Below are 23,368 nucleotides of genomic sequence, written 5' to 3' on the forward strand. Positions count from 1 at the left end.
GCTAAGCACAAAAATCACTCAATTCTTTCAGATTACTATAATTTAGTGTTTATTGCTGAAGTATATTACAAATTTTAACTTACCTAAGAATTTGTAAGTGAGTTAATTATATTTAATAGTACTCCAGCAGCCTGGGAAACTAAGTTTTAGGGAGTAAACTGAAATTTGAACATCAGGACATGAAGCAGTTTGTGAAATTGTTGAATAAATATTTTATATTTCACCTTGTTCCCAAATTATCTATGTAATTCCCTCCAGCTCTGTGCCTTCTAGCAATCCAGGCCAGGGGCTGGGTTCATCCTTTTGCTGGTAGTCATCCTCTTTAATATAGAAAACCCTCTTGCTTCAAGTCAGACCTGACTGTAGGTCCTAAGGGTTGCCTCCAAAACCAGAAAACTCCATTTCAGTGTTGTTGTTCAGTCGCTCTTGCTCTGGAAGGAAACAAAGCAGATAACAACAACAACAACAATAACAACAAGGCACCCAAGATCTAGGATCAGCTCAGTTCCTCAATCCCTATAGCTGCCCTATGCTTAGAAATTCCATGACGCCAGAGTGAGAATGAAGTTGTCATTCCTCTCTTTTACCCTTTACCAGAAGTTCAGATTGGGAGAGTTACTTGCCCCAGGATTCAGAAATAAAGTAAATTAGAAGCTGACTTTCCTTTTTTTGTAATTGATCCTGACCATCTGCTATTGTTATGGGATAGAGAAAGGACCAAGAAATCAATCAGGGTTTTCTTCATTATAACATACTACCAAGTCTTTTCAGCACTGACTTAATATGTCCCCTCAGAAGAGACTAGGGCACAGGCTCAGCATTCCATGGGTGTGCTCAAACCAGAATAGACCAGAGGAGCCTATTTACCTTCTTCATTAGATATAAGATAGTTCTTATATCCTTTTTAGATTTTTAATATAAACTTTAAAAATTTTATATTTTGCTAAATTTTAAAAATATAATCTTTAAATATTTCATATTTACAATAAGAACTCAGCTCATTTTAATCATGTTGATATTTACAGCACTTACAGTCACACAAAATTAATTCGAATGCAATCTGTTACTTCCTCTTATAGTCATTCCACCCTAACCACCCTCAGTCTAGTCCTACAACCCTTCCTGCTGGGTCATAGACCTTCTGAATGCCATTTCATAGCTCCAGGCTGTTGACTCTCCTTCCTAGAAGAGATAGAACCAAAGGATACTGAGAGGAAGAGAGGCAGTTAAGAATTGCTGAAGAAAAGAAACCTCCAGGGAAGGAGGATGTGGTCCAAGTTGTGGCAGACAAAGTAAACAGCATACCATATTGATTCAAGCCAGAGTTCACAGCATATAACTAAATATAAGGCATTGGGTGGGAGTTGGGAGTGGAATTCACCCCAGTGGCCCAAAGCCAGAGAGGTGAGAACACACTAAAATAGGCAAGATGATAGTGTGTCTCATAGCATTCCCTTGCCCAAGACAGTATTTTCTCATGAGCATTGAGATGGTCCTGGACATGACCATAACCAGTTCCAGCAAGTTAACTTCCCTGGGGCTTTTGGCTCAATTGAATTGGCATCAGTAAAAGAGAAGAGAGAAGAAGGAAGGGATCAGATTAATTGGAACAAAGGAAGGAAAGAAGGGTGACACAAAAAATGGTAATGAGCCAAGTGATAATGTCCGGTGACTCTAATGAAACATATTGTGCAAAAGTCAAGAGAGGGCTAGTGAACAGGTTTTGAAAATATCTCTGAAAGAGGGATTCCATAAGCTTTTAAAAAATTATAAAAAACTATTACTGGAATTAGTACTTAGCCTCCCCAAACCACTTTATAATGGATAATATTGGAGGCATAGTAGTATAGCAAAAAGAGCACTGGCTTTGGAGTCAGGCAACTTGAATTCAAATCCTGCTTTTGAGTAATTTACCTATTCTCCCTTGAACAAGTGACTCAGGCTCCCTTGGGTTTCAGTTTTCTCATTTGGAAAATAAGGGGTTGGGCTCAAGGGTTTCCAAGGTTCTTTCCAGGTCTAAAACTAAGATTACAAAGCAGATAGATGCCACAATAAATAGAAGGTTAGACTCAGAGTTGGGAAGACGTCAAGACCCATTTGAGGTTTTCTTGGAAAGGATACTGCAGTAGTTTGCCATTTCCTTTTCCAGCTCATTTTACAGGTGAGGAAACTGAGGCAAACAGAGTTAATGACTTGCCCAGGGTCACACAGCTTATAAGTGTCTAAGGCCAGATTTAAATTCAGGAAGATGAGTCTTCCTGATTTTAAGCCTGAGCCTCTACCCACTGACCCATCTAGCTGCCTTCAGATACTAGCTATATGTGGGGCAGCTAGGTGGCGCAGTGGATAAAGCACTGGCCCTGGATTCAGAAGGACATGAGTTCAAATCCGACCTCAGATACTTGACATTTACTAGCTGTGTGACCTTGGGCAAGTCACTTAACCCTCATTGCCCCACAAAAAAACCAAACAGATACTAGCTGTGTGAATCAGGGTAATTTAATTTCTCTGTGCCTTGGTTTCCTCATGTGTAAAATGGAGAAAATAATAGTACCTACTTTTCAAGGTTGTTGTGAAGGTTAAATGAGGTAATATTAACAGGTGCTTTAAAAGCCTTAAAGTGCTATATAAAAGCTGACTTATTATTCTCCACATGAGTGGCTTTTTCTAAGATTTATTTGGCTGTGTAAGTTATCTTATGATTGTAAAAAAAAAAAAAAGTCTCAGGGGCAGCTAAGTGGCCCAGTGGATAGAGCACCAGCCCTGGATTCAGGAGGACCTGAGTTCAAATCTGACCTCAGCCACTTGATACTTACTAGCTGTGTGACCCTGGGCAAGTCACTTAACCCTCATTGCTCTGCCAAAAAAAAAAAAAGTCTCCTTTATAGCTGTACATCTTATTCAAGCCTTAAAATTCTTAAAAAATTTTTGTTAGAAAGGAAGAGCAGGGATAATTGTAGTTACAATCTACTATTATAAGAAAATGTTTATGACGTGTGCTAACATGAACTAGGTTTAATTTTGTCTATTTAAGATCAAACTTATGACCATGTGCCTTTGAATTTGGCTACCATTTAAGCCAAAGATTTGAGGCTTTTTGTCACTATGAAGTAACAACAGTGAGCACTAAGAAGATGAAAAATACAGTGTAAGTAAGGATTGGTTCATGCATTTTAAAAGTAAGTATGCTTTGCAACTTAGGGTTTAAAGTAAAGCTGGTTGTGCTAATGAGATGGCAGCTGAATAAAGCAGAAATACTTTCTACTTTCAAGTACAAGAAAACCAAAAACTTGATCTCCTTTGTCTATACATTGAGAAAACATTTATCCCTCAGTTTCTAATCAAGTGGCTCAGAAACACCTACCAAAATTTACATCCCAGAGGTGCCTTCTGTAGGAACCAGGGTTCTCATTTTAAAATAAGTGGAAGAATTCTTAGTGTAGAGAATGGTGAAGGAGCTTCATAATTCTTGTCCTTTCCCTTATTTCTCTACATACCAAACTCTGCCCCATGATGCAAGGGAAGCAGCAGCACCAACTCTTCCATACTAGCATTCTATCTTGAAGATGTCAAGCTTGCAACTACTATAGCCTCCATAAACACTATCTTACACATGCTCTTCCTTCTTACAATGAAGAATGATTGAAAGATCAGAAAAAGATTGAACAGATAGGTGAACTAGAAATTAGATCACATTTTTACTAGAAGTAGGTTTCACTGGCCAAAAGCCAGTACTAACCACAAGAATGAAGGCATTCGACTTTAACTGCTTATTCTTATGTCAGGGGCAAGTTCTAAGAATTTCATTCTTTGGAAGAGATTTTAGATATTTAATAAAAGTTTGTTGAAGTGAACAGTGCAACATCCTATGTGCTAAAGGGGACACAAAGATAAATAAAACAAGATCCTTGTTCTCATGGAGCTTATAAATTAGTTCAAGAGATAAAAACAGGAGCACAAACCATCGTATGAAGTAGATTATTTTAAGTGTACAAAGGAGATACACATTAATTCCTATGATAAAGGAATCTAGAATTGGAACACTGACCTCAGACTTCTCTAGTGCATAGATATAACTTGTTTCTAGGTCAGAATTCTAGGTTGACTAGTTCTAACACCCATACCCATATATGACAGCTAGCACCTATACTTTTCACTTACAGATTGTACCCCAAAGCAGTAGTCCTACACATTCAAATTCTTTTTTTTTTATGGGGCAAAGGGGGTTAAGTGACTTGCCCAGGGTCACACAGCTAGTAAGTGTCAAGTGTCTGAGGCCGGATTTAAACTCAGGTACTCCTGAATCCAGGGCCGGTGCTTTATCCACTGTGCCACCTAGCTGCCCCAACATTCAAATTCATTCAACAAATATAGGAGTACTTTCTATATTCAAGGAAATTCAAAGGCGGGGAATAAATATGAAATAGACAACATATTTGGGAAGTGAAGAGTTACTAAAGATGGTATCAGAGAACAGGATTTGAATTTTTGAACCACAGATTAAATAGAGGAATTATGGGCTCTTTGCCAGGATGGAGTTCATCTCCTGAGAACTGATAAAATTATTTTTATCTAGAATCCTGCTGATCTAGTCAAGAGAGACATAAACTGAAAAAAGGAGGGAGAGAAAGTAAATAGCCTATTTGTCTACCAAGTGATACAACACAGAGAATACATCTACAACAAAGTAAAAGCATAAAGATGCAAATAATTTACAGGCACAAAATCCAAGGAAGAACTTTGAAACAAAGGACTTTGACCAAGTCCAAGAAAGAAGTCAACAATGGTTCATGACCTCAGTGTATACACAAGTGCACAATGTAAGGATAACAAGTGAAGCACAATGGAGAGCCTAATAGAAGTAGACAAATATGGAGCTTCTAGGTATCATTGACCCTTGGTGGGAAATGACTGAAAATTCTATGAATGGAAGGATATAGTAGGTTGGGACTGACTAGGCTGGTCTGGCAGCTCAGGTTTCAAACTGGAACAAAATGAGACACTTCTACTCCGTCAGTCTGTGCTCAGAAGCTTGAAGGAGTAGAAGAGAAGCAAGGAGGAGCCTCTTGTCCTGGCTATTTTCATATTCAGGCAACGAGGAAGCTAATTCAGTGGTTTGAGCATTAGTCTCTTGAGCCAATTAAATTTAGAGGGTAGTTTCAATACCTTTTAAGTATAATGCATGCTCTGAAACAACTATTCTTGCCCACTTAAACTAAGTCAAGTCCCTAGGACATGGCTACCATGTCCTCTCAGAACTATGGGATTAACTTGGAAGAAGTGGGGAATCTTTCTAATGCTGACAAGCCCCAGCCAGTACACTTTCTACCATAATTTTCAGATGATATCAGCAGGCCAGATTTAATTAGTTTTAGAAGGTAGCATTTATTATAGTGATATAATTGGTACAAAGCAATCCCCAAAGGTCTATGACACTCCACCTCTAATACATACAGAATGCAAGGGAAAGTGTATGGAGCTCCTGGAAGTCATTTTGCTTAAGTCTTCAAAGATGTTCCCTTAGGTATATTGTGTATTTTCTCCTGGATTCTTTGTAAAGCCTTGAATCTACTTTTCTAATTGAGTCCAGTCTGTCCTTGGCTCTCAAACACAGTAATCAGCCATTCTGGGAAGGCCACTACAATGCTGAGGAAAAAGTCCAAATCCTCCAGACTCTTTAAAACTTATGACCCTCCTTTGGCCAAAGTGGAGTGGAAATAAACAATGATGAGTCACTCTCCTCCCCACTCTATTCCTTTTCAGGGGGAAGTTTTCTTCTTCACTGCCAGATGCTTGAAATTCATCTAGCCTGACAGATACTTGAATCTCTAATTCCAACTACCTTTATAGCTTTTACAAGCCCAGCAGGGCATAGCCAAATCTCTTAGCCAATCTAAACAGGTTTACTATTGCACCTAGAGAGAGGTGTCTATGATTTGTTCACACTTAGTGAACAATTAAAATATATTCTCACCTGATAAATGTATAAGACCTTAGGATATCAACACATTTTAAAGGGATTAGAGGTGACTGGAAAATGGACAAGGTCCTGTATGTGCAAAAATATTTATAGAAACTCTTTTTGTGGCAGCAAAGAATTGGAAATTGAGGGGATGTCCATCAATTGGGGAGTGCCTGAATAAGCTGTGGTATAGATTGTGATGGAATACTATTGTGATATAAGAAATGATGAGGGGCATGGTTTCAGAAAAATCTGGGAATACATATGTGAACTGATACAGAATGAAGTGAGTTGAAAGAGTAGAACCAGGAGATCATTGTATATAGTAACAGCAATATTCTAATGATGATCGACTGTGAAAGACTTAGTCAATACAATGATCCGAGACAATTCCTAATGACTCACAATGAAAACTGCTATCTTCCTCCAGAGAGAAAACAGATGAAGTCTGAGTGCAAACTGAAGTATAATTTTAAAACATTTTCCCATTCCTTTTTTTTTGCAAGATGCTAAAATGAAAATGTTTTGAATGATTTCACCTGTATAATCAATATCATATTCCTTGACTTGCAAATGAATGGCAAAAGGGCTAGAGAAAAAGGAGATAATTTGGAACTCAAATGTTGAAAAAAATCAGTTAAAAATAAAGAATAACTTTAAAAAGAATACATACATACATACATACATACATATTCCAAAGAGGGAATCCAGGAAACAGGGGAGAGAAGCAGGGAGGTGAACATTTGGGTAAGTATCACCAGTGGAAGATTCAAAAGCAGTATTGTTATGAGAATATATCACATACCACCTGAAAAGGAGGAAATAAACAAGAAGCCTGGCAGAGAAACATAATATAGTGGTGATGTGGGATGTCAATTATGTAGACATCTGCTTGAGCTCTCTTTCTCTCTGTCAAAAGCAGAGCAGTTAACACATTCTTGGTTTGTCTTAATGAGAATTTGATCTGTCAAAATGTAAAGAAAATGTTAAAGTGAAATGCTATTTCTGGACTTGACTCTGACTACAGGTGAGAGGAGTTGGTTTTTGAAGTGAAGACGATGGGATCCTTGTGGGGAACTGACCACTTAATCTTTAGAATTCAGAGTAGAGAGACAAAGGAAAAAGCAGAGAGTCTGACACGCACTGTAGATTTTCAGAGAATGGATTTCAAAGAATTCTGAGAAAGGTTAAATAAGATCCTAGGTTTAAAATTCTGCAAAGAAGTAAACCTAGGCAGAATAAAAACCTCTCAAGAATGAAATTCTGAAGACACAGACCAAAAAAAAATTCCAGTAAGGGAGAAAAGGAAGAGATCTGCAAAAAGATCAATGTGGATGTGCTGGTAATTTTTCAACCAACTCAATTTAAAAACACATGTACAGAAGATGGAAGCAAGGACAATTCATGACACATGAATACAAAAGCCTGGCATGACTCTGTAAGATGTGTTAAAAATGCTAAAGCTCAGAATGAATGGAGGATGTCCATGAATACCAAAGACAACAAAATAGGTGTTTTATTTTGTTTTGCTGCTGGTATATTTTAAACTATTTGGGGTGTTGATAGAAGCCTTTTTTTAAAAAGAAGAGAATCACTGGTTTGGGTCAGGGGAGAGAGAATGTGTGCTGAGATGTAACTGAAAGCAAAAAAAAAAACAAAATTATTACCTTTTTATTGCATACCTATTTTTCTTTCCAAAGAAAATGGTGCCAGTAATAAAAAAGTCAAAATGAAGGTGGTCAACAGGTAATTAAAATTCAAGATAAGTAAGATACTTCTGAGAAGTTCTCAATGAATACAAGTTACTATCTAGTGCTCTCCAAGAGCACTGAGAGAACTAATAAGTGGTGTAGGGGCCAAATTTTAATTGGGGAGTGTTAGTTAGGCAGCTCACTGCAATATTGGGGCAAGGAAGGAGATTAATAGCCTCTTTCAAAAACAGAACAGGGTTTATTAACAAGAATGTACTTAAAAACACAAGTAAGATTAGTAGAATTAAGGGAAAGGAAAAAGAATGGGGGAAGGAAAACAATACGACCTGAATCATACCACCACCCAGGGCTCAGCAGAACACACAGCTACATCCTGTTTCTTTCTGGCTCCAAGCCAGAATGGTGAAACTCCTCCCTTCTCCTTACCAGCAACTCCTGGGGTTCCTAGGAAACAGGGCAGACAGACACACAGCCCCAAGCTAATTGACTGGCAGCCTTGATTGACAGAATTAATAAACTGCTCTACAACTGCCAATGCCCTTTCAGCTTCCAGATGCTGGAGGTCACCTGACTACCCTCACCCGGCTTCCAGTCATGGTGGGGTTACACTCATTATAATTTGGCCAGGCCCATGCAGGCGCTGGAGTGCACACCAGGAGTAAGGTCAGGGCCCATGGGTGCACACAGGATTTCTAATTTTAGGCAAAGATGGGGTCATAGAAACCTCAAATCACAATTAATTCGTTACAGTGACATTGCTAAGTCATTGTTGGTGACCTTTGAAAAAATCTGGAATAAAAGTAGACAGACTATTGGGGAAATATTCATGGTTAGGTAATAATAAATTAAAAAAAAATACTACCCATAAAAGGGGATAGTGTGTTGATGAGGGGAGTCACTGATGAGGTTTTAGGGCCTGACCCTTTGTTTGGAGACATCCAAGGGGCAATTCTTCATAGAATGTGAACATAGACACCAGTACATTTACTATTTGGGTTTTAAAGACTGGGACTGCCTCCCAATGACTGATGGACTGGGAATGAACAGCCATTTACTTGTGGTGAATAAAAGCAAGTTGGTTGGTCTCTTGCTCTCTTGAGGACTTTTCCTTAGCCTCTCCCCCTTGTTTGCTTTTTCAAAAAATGCATCAAGTTTGGCAAAACTGGAAGGCATTGATGTTTTCATCCTATTCAGGAGTAGTTGATGGCTATTTGTATAAAATGCAAATTCCAGTGGTAGACACATGTTTGCACATGGCCTGAAAGGAAGGATCCTGAGAGTGGGATTTCCCAGCTAAACAGATGGTAGTAATGAGGAGTGGTCTACAGAAACACATGATAAAAGCATGTATGTGCACGTGTACTTGGCCCCAGAGGTGAAACCCAGTTTTGGTAGTTGCCTTGTGGGTAACCCCAAGTTCCAGAGTTCCTAAATTCAAGGATTTGGTCAATGGATCTTGTATAAAGAGATTCATGATTGTATAATTTAAATTTCTAAATGTAGGTTCTAATCTGTTCCCCCAGTTTTGGGGGAAACTGACTAAAATCACTGATAAACGAGTTTAGGTTTTTAAGGGTTTATTGAAAGATAGTAAAAGAAAGAAAAAGATTGAGAACAGAATTCCTACAACCTGGCAATCCTATCTTTCCTCAACTCCTCTGTGAAGTCCTCTGCCACCACCTCGATGTCAGGAACCAAAAGAGACAGAGCTCCCTGTGCAGGCTCTCCTTCCTCCTTCCTGTCCCCTCCCAGAAATGGGAGGTTCTTCAAGCTGGTTGGTTGACTGGGCTGGAAGTTCAAAGTTTGTTAGCTTCTGAGAACCATGCTTTCTTAAGTACTCTCAAGTACCAGCCAGATGTTCTTAGAATCTAGTCAACTATAAATCAGCCAGTAATCCAGTCAAATCAGCCAGTAATCCACTCAGGTGGGTTCCTGAGTATCTGCCAAATCTCATCTATCACATTCCATTATCTTGACAGTATGCAGTATTCGCCTTGGACAAAGAGCAGGATAGTGCACATCATTCTTGCTTAGAAAGAGTTACTTGCACAGGATGTCTGACCAAAAAAAGGGAAATTCTTGTTCAGCAGCCCTCAAAGTATACTATCTTCTTAGGGAGTTTAAGTCTCAGGGGGGTGATATGAGTCTGGAAGAGACTGTGCATGATTCTATGGCAGAGAAGGATTATACCAGAATACCATGTCCTTGTAGCAACCCCAAGTACAGTTGCCTTAAGGGGAGGGATGGCAAGACATTGATAGACAATTTGAGCATCTAATGTGTTTCTATTTCTCCTTCCTTCCTTCATTTCTTCCTTCCTTCCTTTCTTTCTTTCTTCCTTCCTTCCTTTCTTTCTTTCTTTCTTTCTTTCTTTCTTTCTTTCTTTCTTTCTTTCTTTCTTTCTTTCTTTCTTTCTTTCTTTCTTTCTTTCTCCTTCTTTCTTTCTTCCTTCCTTCCTTCCTTCCTTCCTTCCTTCCTTCCTTCCTTCCTTCCTTCCTTCCTTCCTTCCTTCGTTCATTCCTTCCTTCTTTCTTTCTTTCTTTCTTTCTTTCTTTCTTTCTTTCTTTCTTTCTTTCTTTCTTTCTTTCTTTCTTTCTTTCTTTCTTTCTTTTGCAGGGCAATGGGGGTTAAGTGACTTGCCCAGGGTCACACAGCTAGTAAGTGTCAAGTGTCTGAGGCCGGATTTGAACTCAGGTCCTCTTGAATCCAGGGCCCGTGCTTTATCTACTGTGCCACCTAGCTGCCCCCTGCGTTTCTATTTCTGTATCAATTCATAGGCTCCTTTGGATTCTTTGCAGCATCTGCATTTTATGTTAGGTGAAATCCTTTTACTCACATTTGAGGAAACATAGACACAAGCTATAAGCAGAGTGTATAATGACTTTTTTCTGAAACAACTCCAAGTGGCAACAATAAGCACCGGAGAAACTGATACCCTGAGGGTCAGTCCCCCAAGATAGGATCTAGTATGTGTGACCCAAGAATTCTGGAGTGGACCTGAGCCATTTATTACATGAGTTAAATTTACTTACAGATTTAGTTCTGGACCAAACTACTAAGGCAGATAGACACCACTGGAGTCAAGTAGAACTAAGTAATAATCTGGCCTCAGATACCTACCAGGTGTATGACCTTGGGTAAGTTAATTAACTGCTCTCTGCCTCAGTTTCTTCATCTGTAAAATGAAGAAAATAATATCGATCTACCTGAGTAGTAAGTAGATATACAGAGGAGAAAATGTGATAATATCTATAAAGGGCTCTGTAGACCTTAAAGGGCTATATAATTAAATATAGAATAATTTTACATTATGTATACATATGTATGTATATACATATGAGTGCATATATATTTATATAAAATTATAAAACATATAATATAAAAATAAATGTGGATGTGTACATATATGTATGTGTATTTATCTAGTTTATAACACCGACTTTCTTATTTTTTTAGCCATTACTATTTAGTACCATGCTTTGATGATTTATGCTTTGTAATATAGTTTGCAGTGCAACTACAGTGCATAGAGTGGTGGACCAGGAGTCAGGAACACCTGAGTTCAAATCCACCCTCAGACACTTACTAGTCTGTGACCCTGGGCAAGTCACTTAACCCTATTCTCCTCAGTTTCCTCATTTGTAAGATGAGCTGGAGAAGAAAATGAAAAACTATTTCAATATCTTTGCTAAGAAAACCCCAAATGGGGTCATGAAGAATAGGACACAACTGAAACAACTGAATAACAACAAATCCCATGCCCTTCAATCCTACTTTTCCCCATTACTTTCCTTTAGATTCTAAGCTTATTTCCTCTCAAAATTAATTCTGTTACTACCTTTTTCTTGTATATTCCCTTAAGAACAATAAAATTAACTGTACACTGTGTGTGTATATATATGTACATGCACATATATATACACACACATACACACATACACACACACACACACACACACACACACACACACACACACACACACACACACACGAAGAAACCAGAATCACTGGAAAAAAACCAAGGCCACTATTATTTGTGTTTTTTTGGTACCGACCTTTTCAGTTATATTGTTGTAGTCATTATATGTGTTGTTCTTATGGTTTGGCTTATTTTGCTCTGCACCAGTTAATATGAATCATTCTATATTTCTCTGAATTTTTATGGATATATGGAATAATAATATCCTGTGGCATTAATATATCATCATTTCTTCACACATATTCCCCAGTTCCACTTTATTTCCAATCTTTTGCTACAACAAAAATAATTTCTGGGAATATTTTGGAAGTTTGATAGTCTTTGACCTCCCTGGAGTATATGCCCCCTAGTGAGACTACTAAGTTAAAGGATATGAACATTTTATTCAAATGTAGAATATAGTTCCAAAATATGTTTTTAAATGGTTGAACTAAATCACAACTAATCAACAGTATATTAGTGTTTCTGTCTTCCCACTGACTTCAGTGACCATTACCATTTTTGTCATTTTTGCAAATCTGAAGAGAGAATTGAAAACTCACTTTTATTATTTATGATTAGAAGTACATATTCATATATACATTGCCATCAGCTTTAAATACTATTCCTACACTTTCTACACTTATTTATTTTAGGAATGTCTATTGATTTTGTATGTATATTTGTATCAATTCTCTATGTGTCTTGGATATCAGACTTTTTATCAGCGATACTTAATGCTAAGATTTTTTTTCATATTCAAAAGTTTTCCTTTTTCTAGATGATTGATAAGTTTCTTTTAAATTTCATATTAAAATTGTGTATTCTATCTTTATGATCAGCTCTATCTTTTGGTTAAAAATAAGAAGAGAATTGTTTCTGATGTTTTCTTGTATTTTCCTGTAGAAGGTAAACATGCCCATTTGCAAGGGGCTGGTTAAGAAAGGAAAAAAAAATTCCTTTTAATTGTTACTGAATAAGAATACAGGGGAGGGGGAGGGGGAAACCTTGCAAAAATTATCTCTGATAAAGGACTCATTTCTCAAATATGTAGAGAACAGAGTCAAATTTATAAGAGTATAAGTCATTTCCAGTTGATAAATGGTCAAAAGATATGAACAGTCAATTTTCAGACAAAGAAATTGAAGTTATTTATAGTCATATGAAAAAGGCTCTAAATCACTATTGATTAGAGAAATACAAATTAAAACCTAAAGGGTTATGAAACTGTACATACCCTTTGATCTAGCAATCCTACTGCTCTGTCTGTATACCAAAAAGATTTTTTTTAAATACAGGGAAAAGACCTATTTGTACAAAAATATTTATGGTAGCTCTTTTTGTGGTGGCTAATAACTGGAAATCGGGGGATGCTCATTGATTGGGGAATGGCTGAACAAGCTATGGTATATGATTGTGATGGAATATTATTGCGTTCTATAGAAATGACAAGTAAGATTATTTCAGAAAAACCTGCACTTACATGAACTTATATAAAATGAAGTGAGCAGAACCAGGAGAATATTGTATACAGTAATAGCAACATTCTATGATGAAGAATTGTCCATGACTTAGTTATTCTACACAATACAATGATCCAAGACAATCCCAAAGGACTCATGATGAAACATACTATCTGCCTCCAGAGAAATAACTGATATTGTCCAAATATAGACTGAAGCATACTACCTTTCACTTTCTCTCACTTTTTAAAAAATTCAAGTCTTGTACAAAATGGCGAACATGGAAATGTTTTATGTAATTGCACATGATAACCTAAATCGGATTGCTTACTGTCTCAGGGAGGAGGCAGGGGAGGGAGGGAGGGAAGAATAGAATTTGGAACTCAAAACTTTTAAAAAAAATTTTTAAATGATTGTGAAAAATGCCCCCCCCAGATTGGTTGGAGATCATCTCTAAACTGCACCTTCGGATGGGCTTCACTGCTGGGATTAACCCAAGATGAATTATTGAGTTTTTGAACTCTTATCTTAAGGATAGACTTATGGGAGTAGTCATCTTCTCTCTGGCCCATAAAAGGAATACTGATTGAAAACTTAGCCTCCTTTTGGGGGATTTTTTTGCCTTTCTTTCAGAGAGATCCTGAAACTGTAGCAGCTAAGAGTATGGAGGGGGAGGGATGATATAGTGAAAGGGCACAGTGGCAACCTTCCTCCTAAGACAGGGAAGCAGGAAATAGAATATTATGTATGAAGACTATCAAGTAGGCCAGTTTGGTTGTAATGTTGAGTACTTAAGGGACACTAATATTAAAATAGCCTGGGAATATAGATTGGAACTAATTCAAGATCCATTAATAACTGCTTTGTGGCTGAAGGAAGCACATGGTGAGGCATACATGCTTGCTCACATAAATTCCTGGACAGAATTGTTCATGACTCATTGTTAGAAGAGGATGGAATTCCTAGGCAATATGATACTAGAATTTGGGCTTCTAGTCAAAAAAAGGAGATTCTTTGAGTAGTGCCAATATCCTGGGGGTTGCCTTTTGAGAAACTGCAACATTTAAAGGGTATATCTCCTATAGAGAAGAGGATGAACACATGGTTCCCAATGCTAGAAACAGCAGCAGCAAAGAACTAAAAACCATGAAATGGGAGAGCAAGGGGTCTGTACTCTTCACAATTAAAGCTAGTTAGGTATTGTGGGTTTAATAGGAGTAGGAGAGGGGCAGCTAGGTGGCTGCAGTGGATAGAGCACCGGCCCTGGAGTCAGGACCTGAGTTCAAATCCGTCCTCAGACACTTAACACTTACTAGCTGTGTGACCCTGGGCAAGTCACTTAACCCCAATTGCCTCACGCCCCCCCCCAATATATAGGAGTAGGAGAAATTGCCTAACAGCCCAAAATGTATTTTCCTGTAGGGGGTTGGGTGAAGAATCCAAAACTCAGGGTCGCACTAAGAGCTGGGTGGGAATTTGTAGGGCCCTAAGAAGAAAGGGATTCACTGGAATTTGGGGTATTGCCTTAATGTTAACACTAAATTTAGTTCCCTTTGGAATGGAATCCTAGTTAATTCAATATAATAAACATTCCTTGTTTGTACTATATCCCAGCCATTGTGGTAGGCACTGAAGATAAAACTAAATATTCCCTGCCCTCAAAGAGCTTATACTCTTCTAGAAGCAAAGACTATCTATCTATCTATCTATCTATCTATCTATCTATCTATCTATCTATCTATCTATCTATCTATCTATCTATCTATCTATCTATCTATCTATCTATCTATCATCTATCTCAATGCAAATATAACCCTAGGCTCAACGGGGCATTTGAATGGGACTATCCCCATCAGCAGAGATTGATCAGTCAGTCTCCACCAATTAGAATCTTATGTAAATGGCCCTTTGAGCCAAGGGTTATACAAAATATAGACATAACTAGAGAGTAATAGGGGACACTAACAATTTAGGGAAATAAGATTTGTTTCAGGAGATGGTATTTAAAATTAGCCTTATAATGAGCTAAGAATTCCAAGAGGTCAAGATGAAGTAAAGTGTACCAAGCACAAGAAGGCAGTATTTGAAGGGCTGTCACATAGGGGTAGTATTAGACTTGTTCTGTTCGGCTCCAAAGGGCAGAGAAAGGAGGAATTTTTGGAAGGTGAAAAGAGGCAAATTTAAGCTTGATGTCAAGAAAATCTTCTTTAGAATGGATCCAAAGTGAAGTGGACTGTCTAGAGAAGTAGTAGGGACACCCTCCTTGGAGGCCTAAGATCATCTGTTGGGTGTGTTAAAATAGGGATCCCTTTGGTGTATGAATAGGACTAGATAGATGTCTGCTGAGGTTCAACTTGAATTCTGTGATTCTGTGATATAAGGCCATGACTATAATTAGTTCAGGATCATACAGAAAGAGAACACGCTGATTGGGAGAAATAGTTCTAATTTTCTGTCTTAATTTTAGTTCATATCTTCATAGTAATTATTTCAGTATTTTAAGAAAAAATATTTTATGTAAATCTGAATTCATGCAAAAATACCTGATCATGAACTTAAAAATGAAAAAAAGTAAAGGTTATGGTAGCATTTAAGTGCATCTCTGTAAGTGCATCATTTGTAAACTCAACTTCATAAATAAACAATTACTATAATGCTTGCACTTTTAACTCAAAGCACATGCTATTTCAGATAGAATGATTTATAATTAATTGCTTTATTTTTTCATATACAGTAATCATGTCTGCATTCTTTTTCACTGAACCATCTTTGGAATCTTAAGGCATAGTAGATGATCTAAAATTTGGCACTAGTATGAATCAGCGCTGAAAACTGTAGTTAATGCATATTGGAATTAAGAATGGTATCTAAAAGAAACTTCTGGAAAAGCTGATATTTAATGTGAGAAATAAATTATGGCCTGCTTAATGAAAAAGCATTTTTAAACCCATGTCACAATGGGGGGCAGGGATGGTAATCAATTGAGAGGATAATCAATGATCATGTAAAATTGCTATGGAAAGCTATTAAAGCTGTGTCTACATAGGCAAGATTAAGAGGAGCAACCATTTAGGGATCTGACCATAGAAACTAAACTGGAGAAATTCTAGGTTGCCAGAAAGGTACCAGGATCATAATGAAGATTTGAATCAGAGTTTTGCATATACTCATATTCCAAGTCCAGAGTTGGCTCTACAGACCACTGCCATACTAAAATGAGACTGGATATTTAACCCAAATGCAAAAATGGGGAAGAAGATTGTGCCAACCCTGATGAAGTTTTAAAAAAGTAAGTCTTATGTCTGTCCATGCAGTATAAATAGTAATGCAATAATCATGTAATATAATATTCTCATAATATTTAATTGACAGTGCTAATGAGGTTTTTCCACTTGGTTTGATTTTATAATCTTCATATTTGACTATATGAACATGCCTATTCTTTCTTTTTTTTTAAGTGAGGCAATTGGGGTTAAGTGACTTGCCCAGGGTCACACAGCTAGTAAGTGTTAAGTGTCTGAGGCTGGATTTGAACTCAGGTACTCCTGACTCCAGGGCCGGTGCTCTATCCACTGCGCCACCTAGCTGCCCCCATGCCTATTCTTTCAATACTATTTTAGTTTTATTATAAAAATATTTTTCCTCTTGGCTCAGTTCCACATGAATCTACTATTCAATAAACCTCCAGATTAAATCCTATTGTAAGACTCACCAATTAGGAATAAAAGATTGTTGAAGAGTATAGTTCAGTATTGAGAATACAATGGAAAATATTTAGGAAAGTATCTGAGGGCATTAAGATATTCAGGTGCAGGGAGTTGTTAACTTGGGGAGAAAGAGGAAAAACAAATCCCCTCCTCCAAATCTGATTGTTTCAGAGAAAATTAGTGTTCTTCATGGACACTGTGTATTCAAGTGCTTAGTATATGATTCTTAAGTACTTTCCTCCTTTTGTTGGAGAGGAAATGACTTGAGATGTAGAATGTTGCAAACACTATCAGAATCAGTCTCCTATCACTTTTGCTTATAGTTTTAATTTGGTACTAGGAAAATAATTCACTGGGAATATATCCAGAAATTATTGTGATATAAAAACAAAAAGCACCAATGAAAACTTTTAAAAAATAGATTGGCTGAATGAATATAATTACCAGATGCATTATAGTTAGTAGATTTATATCTACATAATCATAGATTTAGATTTGGATGGATCCTTTGAGGTTATCAATTCCAACTCTTTTACTTAAGATATAAGGAAACTGAGGACTAAAGAGATTAAGTGATTTATCCAATATTAAACAGATAGTGATCAAGTTAGGATTCAAACTCAACTATTCTGCCTCCAAATCAAGCATACTTGGTCGTCTTTATAATTTCGTTGTGTACCAAATAAAAACATCATAGAACATGTTATGTAAATTCATAGCTATTTCTTGGTATATTCTTCTCAAGAATTCATTCTCCATACTGCTGTACTCTTGTAAGGTCTTCAAGGGAGGCACAAGTTGTTGATTATTTTGCTTTGTTTTGCCCATATGCCTCTAGCACCCAGCAGAGTACTTTTCACATGGAAATTGCTTTAAAAATATGTTGGTTGAGAGGAATCAAATCAAAATTGGATGGAAGCAGTGGAAAGGGTGCCGGCTTTGGAGGCTGAAGACATTATTTACCTACCACTGGTGTAACCATGGACAAATCACTTAATTTCTCTGGGTCTCAATATAATCTTTTGTAAAATAAGAGAATGGAACTAAGGGTCTTCTAGGTCCTTTCCAAATCTAGATTTTAAAGTACTGCACACTATTTATTAGTAGTATAATAGTTTTCCCCAAATTTTCCACATAAAACAGTTTATGAGTAGTATGCCTCCCCAATGCTATAATGCTAAGGTGAATTGTTTTCCATTTACATTAGATTCATAAAGGACATTTTGCACTGAGTTAAGATAAGAAATGGGTAGTTTCCCTAATACAGAACTTATCTTTTTAATAAGTATGATAATATTTTTGACTCTTACAGAAATGAATGGAAAATGACAGAAGAGGGTGTACATATTACTTTTGTTTTATGCATATGGCATTCTGATTCTTCTTAATCTTGAAAGAATGAGGGCAAACTGTAATAACAAATTAATTTTTATTGCTCTTTGCTATGAAGCACTTCCACAGCAATCCTAAGAACTACTCACATTATTACAGATGAAGAAAGGAGCTCAGAGAGGGCCTGTAACTTACCCAAAGTAACACACATCTACTTAGTGACAGCTCTGATATTCAAATTCAAAACTACAGGATCACACCAAGCTGTTTCTCAGAAATTGATTCTTAGGGGGGCATTCAAACTGTGGCAACAGGCCAAGGTACGTGAGTGCGAGTGTGAGTGTGAGTGTGAGTGTGTGTGTGTGTGTGTGTGTGTGTGTGTGTTCGTGGGGGGTGTGGGGCAAGAAAGACAGAAAGACGGAAATAGACACCGACAAACACTGACTAGCACAGAGACAGAAGCAGAAAAATGAGACAGCCAAGCTCCCTAACCCCGCCCGCCTCCACCCCTCAAACTCTCGCAGCCCAAAGGAATGAATGGGGACACTTCAATCTCGCGCGCCCCTTCCAGGCAGCCAATCAGGAGGCTGGGCCGGGCGGTGGGCAGGTGTGCGCGTGCCGCTGCCTGACGCAGGGCTAGAGCTGTTAGTGTCTGGTGCTGCCGCCGCGTCTCACAACCTCCTCCCGACTGACTCCCCGGCCCTCCTCCCCCTCCACTCCCTGCCCGCTTGTCCGCCTGCCCGCCCCTCTCCTGGCGGCGGCGGCGGCGGCGGCGGCGGCAGCGGCGGCGGCAGCGGCAGCGGCAGCGGCGACAGCGGATTCCGAGCACCGCAGCCTCGAGCCGCTTTCGCTTCTCCCCTCCCCGGCTCACCATGTACTATTGACCCTTCTGGCCTCGATCCTCAGTCTTCTGCCCCCACCAATTCTCCTTCCCTTTTGACATCCCCACCCCTCGACCTCCCTCCGTCCTGTTCCCATCGCCCCTCTTCACTCCCCTCTTGAAGGGATTAAAATACGGGCTCCTTTCTCCCACCCCGGTCCTCCCGAATTACACGCACACGCAGACACACACAGATATACAAACACGCACGCAAACACTGACACACACAGACACAGAGTTAGCAGCGCGACCATGAGGCCCGGGAGGTAAGCAGTACCATTTACCCGCCTTCCTCCTCTTCTTTCTCCTCCTCCTCCTCCTCCTCCTCCTCCTCCTCCTCCTCCTCTTCCTCCCCCTCCTCCCCCCCACCCCCTCCGCCCCAGTCGCTATGTCTGTTACTGAGTGTATTCGTGTGTGTGCGCGCGTGGGGGGGGTGTGGTGTGTGCACGCGCGGACATTCGCAGGCTGTAGAGTTTGGCACGTGAGTCGCGTCGAGGTGGGCAGCTCGAAAAGGAGAATGGAAGACCAAAAAAGGGAGGAATGAACGGAAGGACAAGAGAGAGGAGGGGGAAAGAAGCGTTTAAAAAAAAAAGGTGACAAATTGCCCAGGCGTTGAAATGCTTCTTTCCCCCTTTCGTGATTTATTGCCCTTGTGTTGCCATTAAATATGCTGCGTGGGTCGATGTACTTCCGGGTTCACACCTTTTTTTTTTCCTCCTTTACTCGCACCTCTGAGCTGTGGGCTGCTGCTGGAAGAACACATATCGTATAAACCCAGTTGCAAAGTTACCGCCTCTCCACCGACCCTTTCGCTGCCTAATGTGCAACATCCTTAGAAGGATGTGGGACTGCTTAATTCCTTATGGGAAGAAAGGGGCGGGGGCCAAGGACCGGGAGGCGGGGTGAGGGAAATGAAGGTGGGAAAAGAGAAGTATCTCGGAAGGATGGAGCAGACGTTTGAAACTTCATTTGAGGTTTGGAAGCAATGAGCTGGTACCAGTGAGAACCAAAGAGGTTTCATTAACTTAGTAACTCCCAGGTCAAAGTAAAGCCTCTACTTGGAGGCGTTTGAAGTGACATTGCGGCGACTGGACACCAGGGGGCGTCCAGCCCATCTCTTTATTCTCGCTCCTTACAAATAGATCTGCTTTGTATCTGTAAGCGGCTGGGGAAAAATGTATGCGCAATGTATAGCAAAATGCAAATGCATGAATTAAAATAAAGGACTTGGGAGAGAAGGAAGAAGATGAAACTGGATTTTGAATTGGTTTCAGAAGGAGAAGCTAAAGAAGAAATGGCATGCTTGCAACATATTACTGATTTGAACGCATTGAATACGGATGCTTTCTGAGGATTTGTGCTCCCCAAACTGTTTTTTTTAAATTGAACGTGGTAATTATTCAGTATTTTTAGGAAGCATTTTATATTATGCTTATTTTCTTTTCTCATAAGCCGATTTCTTAAATGTAAGTAATAGTAAGTCCGCCATTTTGAATTGTTTCATGTAACACAGAATGAAATCTTAGGTCACTCCCTGTGTTTCCTTAAATTTCCCTTCAGTTCTTTCTATGCTTTTTCCTGATACTTATAGGTTCTGAAAGAATATCGGAGACTATATATTTGTAGATATAAATTCTGTGAAGATGTTTTATGTCAACTGTATTAATATTAATGGAATGCAATGTAAGGGAAAATAAATTACATAAAAAATCAATGTCATTTTTGTTTTCTACTCTTGAACATTGTGGAAAGTGCCCATAACGGAAAACTGGCAATTTAATTTTATGAATTAGTGTAATTTTATGAATTAGAGTAATTTTTAAAGTATAGTGTTACCAAAGGAAGGTGACAATTGAAATGGATTTTTATTGTTATTGAAAATGCTCCATATTTCATTCCTTGTGCTGATAATTGGTGTGTTTAGATAGACAATAGGGTAACTACAAACCATTTAGACTTCTATGAGTACCAGAAAAGATTACTAACTCCAAAGGTAGACCGATAAGACATCAGAATTTTATTTAATTTTTAAAAGCTTTCAAAGGTTGTTCTAAGATTGAGATACTGTGAAATGCTTGCCTTAATTATGAGCTCCAGTTAGGTGGTAAATTATTTAATAGGAAGATCAGGGTAAATTTTTTCTTAATTGAAATGATCAGTCTTTGAAATTAAACAAATTAACAATTAAACACTTGTTATATTTTAGGGCAAATCTTGTCTCCCTTAATTCTTTATCTCAGCATGTGTGAAATAAGGTAATCCATTGTATGTAAAGGGCTTTAGGAATTAAACTGGCACATGGCCTCTTTTTGACACTGAAGGGGGGATGGGTCAATATTTTAAATGAATAAAATGCTTTACATTGAAATTTCATTTCTTTCAGAAATGTTCTCATTATTTTATAATTGTCATCAGAATTTAAGGAAACAAGACAAACAGTTGCATTACTCTATAGATTGTCATAATTGTATGGGACCATTTCAATTAGTCAAATATTTAAATAATAATTTTTTGTTAATAGTAAGATTGAAATTGTATTTTGCCTTGCATTCTGTGATAATAATATTTTGGAATTAATGAAAACATGCTGAAGATTGAGATGGAAAAGCTTGTACTAGTTGTTGGAAAAATGATAGTTAACCATGCTTTTTGTAAGTGAAGCAGTGTGTAGTGAATTTTAAAAAGCTAGTATTGGAACACATGCCACTTAAAATTGTTGATTTTTATTAGTGTGACAGTATAAATATGTCTAACTGTATAAAAATTATATAGTTAGCCATGCTTCTTTTGTAAGTGAAGTAGTGTGTTTGTAGTATATTTTAAAATGTTAGTATTCTAACATATTTCTCTTAAAATTGTTTATTTTTATTTGTGTGACAGTATAAATGTAAATTGCTCGAATGCCACAAAGAACTCTGGTAATTATACTGAATGTAAAATGTTTTCTTCTCATATACTGTGTACAAAGAAAACATTAAACAGTGGTTACTTGTTTGGGAATAAGGTAATTCATACTATTGATAATGTAAGTTTTCTGTTGTATGTAAAATATTGCTATTTTAGTTTCCAGTTCCTGATTAAGAAAAAAAATAAATTTTAGGACATACATATAAATCATGCTTCAGATGGGAGAAAATATCTCCCTAAAATGATTAAATTCTTATACACATGTATCAGATTGTGTTATGTGTTAGAAAATACAGAACATGAAATGATTTTTTTCCTAGGCCCATGTTTCAATTGAATAAAAATATATAGAATTAAATGATGAATTGTAATCAGGTTTTAAACTGCTTAGGCATGTGGTAAGGTATAGATAGCTAAAGAATTTTGTTGTTGTTGTTGTTTTGGGAGATTTTTGGAGTAGACTCATTTTCCTTTATAGTTCTATGATCCAGAAACATGATGTGTCATTTGGGGGAGAAGAGGGGAGGAGGGAGAGTTTGGAGGGAAGAAAAAACAGAAAAGTTTAATGTTCAAAGGCTAAGTATGTATGTTAAAACTGATTATTTTTATAGAGAAGTACTTCCTTTAGTAGTAAAGATTAATTGTAATTTTCTTTATTAATAAGGATTATATGTAATTTTTTTTAATTTAAAGATTATAAAATAAGCCACTGGTTCACCAAACAAATCAATGGTGATTATTTGCATTTAAGTGTTTTTAAATTGATATGCATATCCAGATAGCTGTACTTGATTTATACAATCATCATCACTTAGAAAATTCATTCAGTACATACATGTATAGTGGTATTGTGGAAGAGCTCCTCCTATGACATAATGACACTATATGATGTCGCTGACCGGAGTGCTGAATCAAGACAGACAGCCATATTGATCACTACTGAATCCAACTGAAAGCAGTCTAAAGTTTTGTGGAGGTTCAGATAGGACAATAACTGTAGTAAGATACATAAATGTGTGTGTGTATGCATTTCTTTTATCTCTGTTGAACACATATCACTTAAATAACTTATGATGAGCAAATTTGAACACAGGGAAGGAATGTCAATTTACTATACCACTTTGATATTGAGGAGGTATCAGTGAAATCAGTGGGATCAATATTGAGATTTTCTCGTTTTTAAATTTGTCACTTACAGATGAAGATGATTTTAAAGCCAATTTAAACAATTAATGATCTTATATAAAAATTTCACATTCTTAGTTATGAAACTTACAATGTTGAGGAAAAGCCTTGTGGTTACCATTATTTTCCTGCTGGACCAGATTTTGAAAAAGTATCAAAGTTACATCAAAATATCTCCAAAATTATTTAAATTAGGAAATAATCTAAGAAATAAATTCCAATCAGTATATAACAACAAACAAAAATGTTAATGAAAGAAGAA

This window comes from Dromiciops gliroides, chromosome 4, assembly GCF_019393635.1.
Source record: "Dromiciops gliroides isolate mDroGli1 chromosome 4, mDroGli1.pri, whole genome shotgun sequence".
NCBI lineage: Eukaryota > Metazoa > Chordata > Mammalia > Microbiotheria > Microbiotheriidae > Dromiciops > Dromiciops gliroides.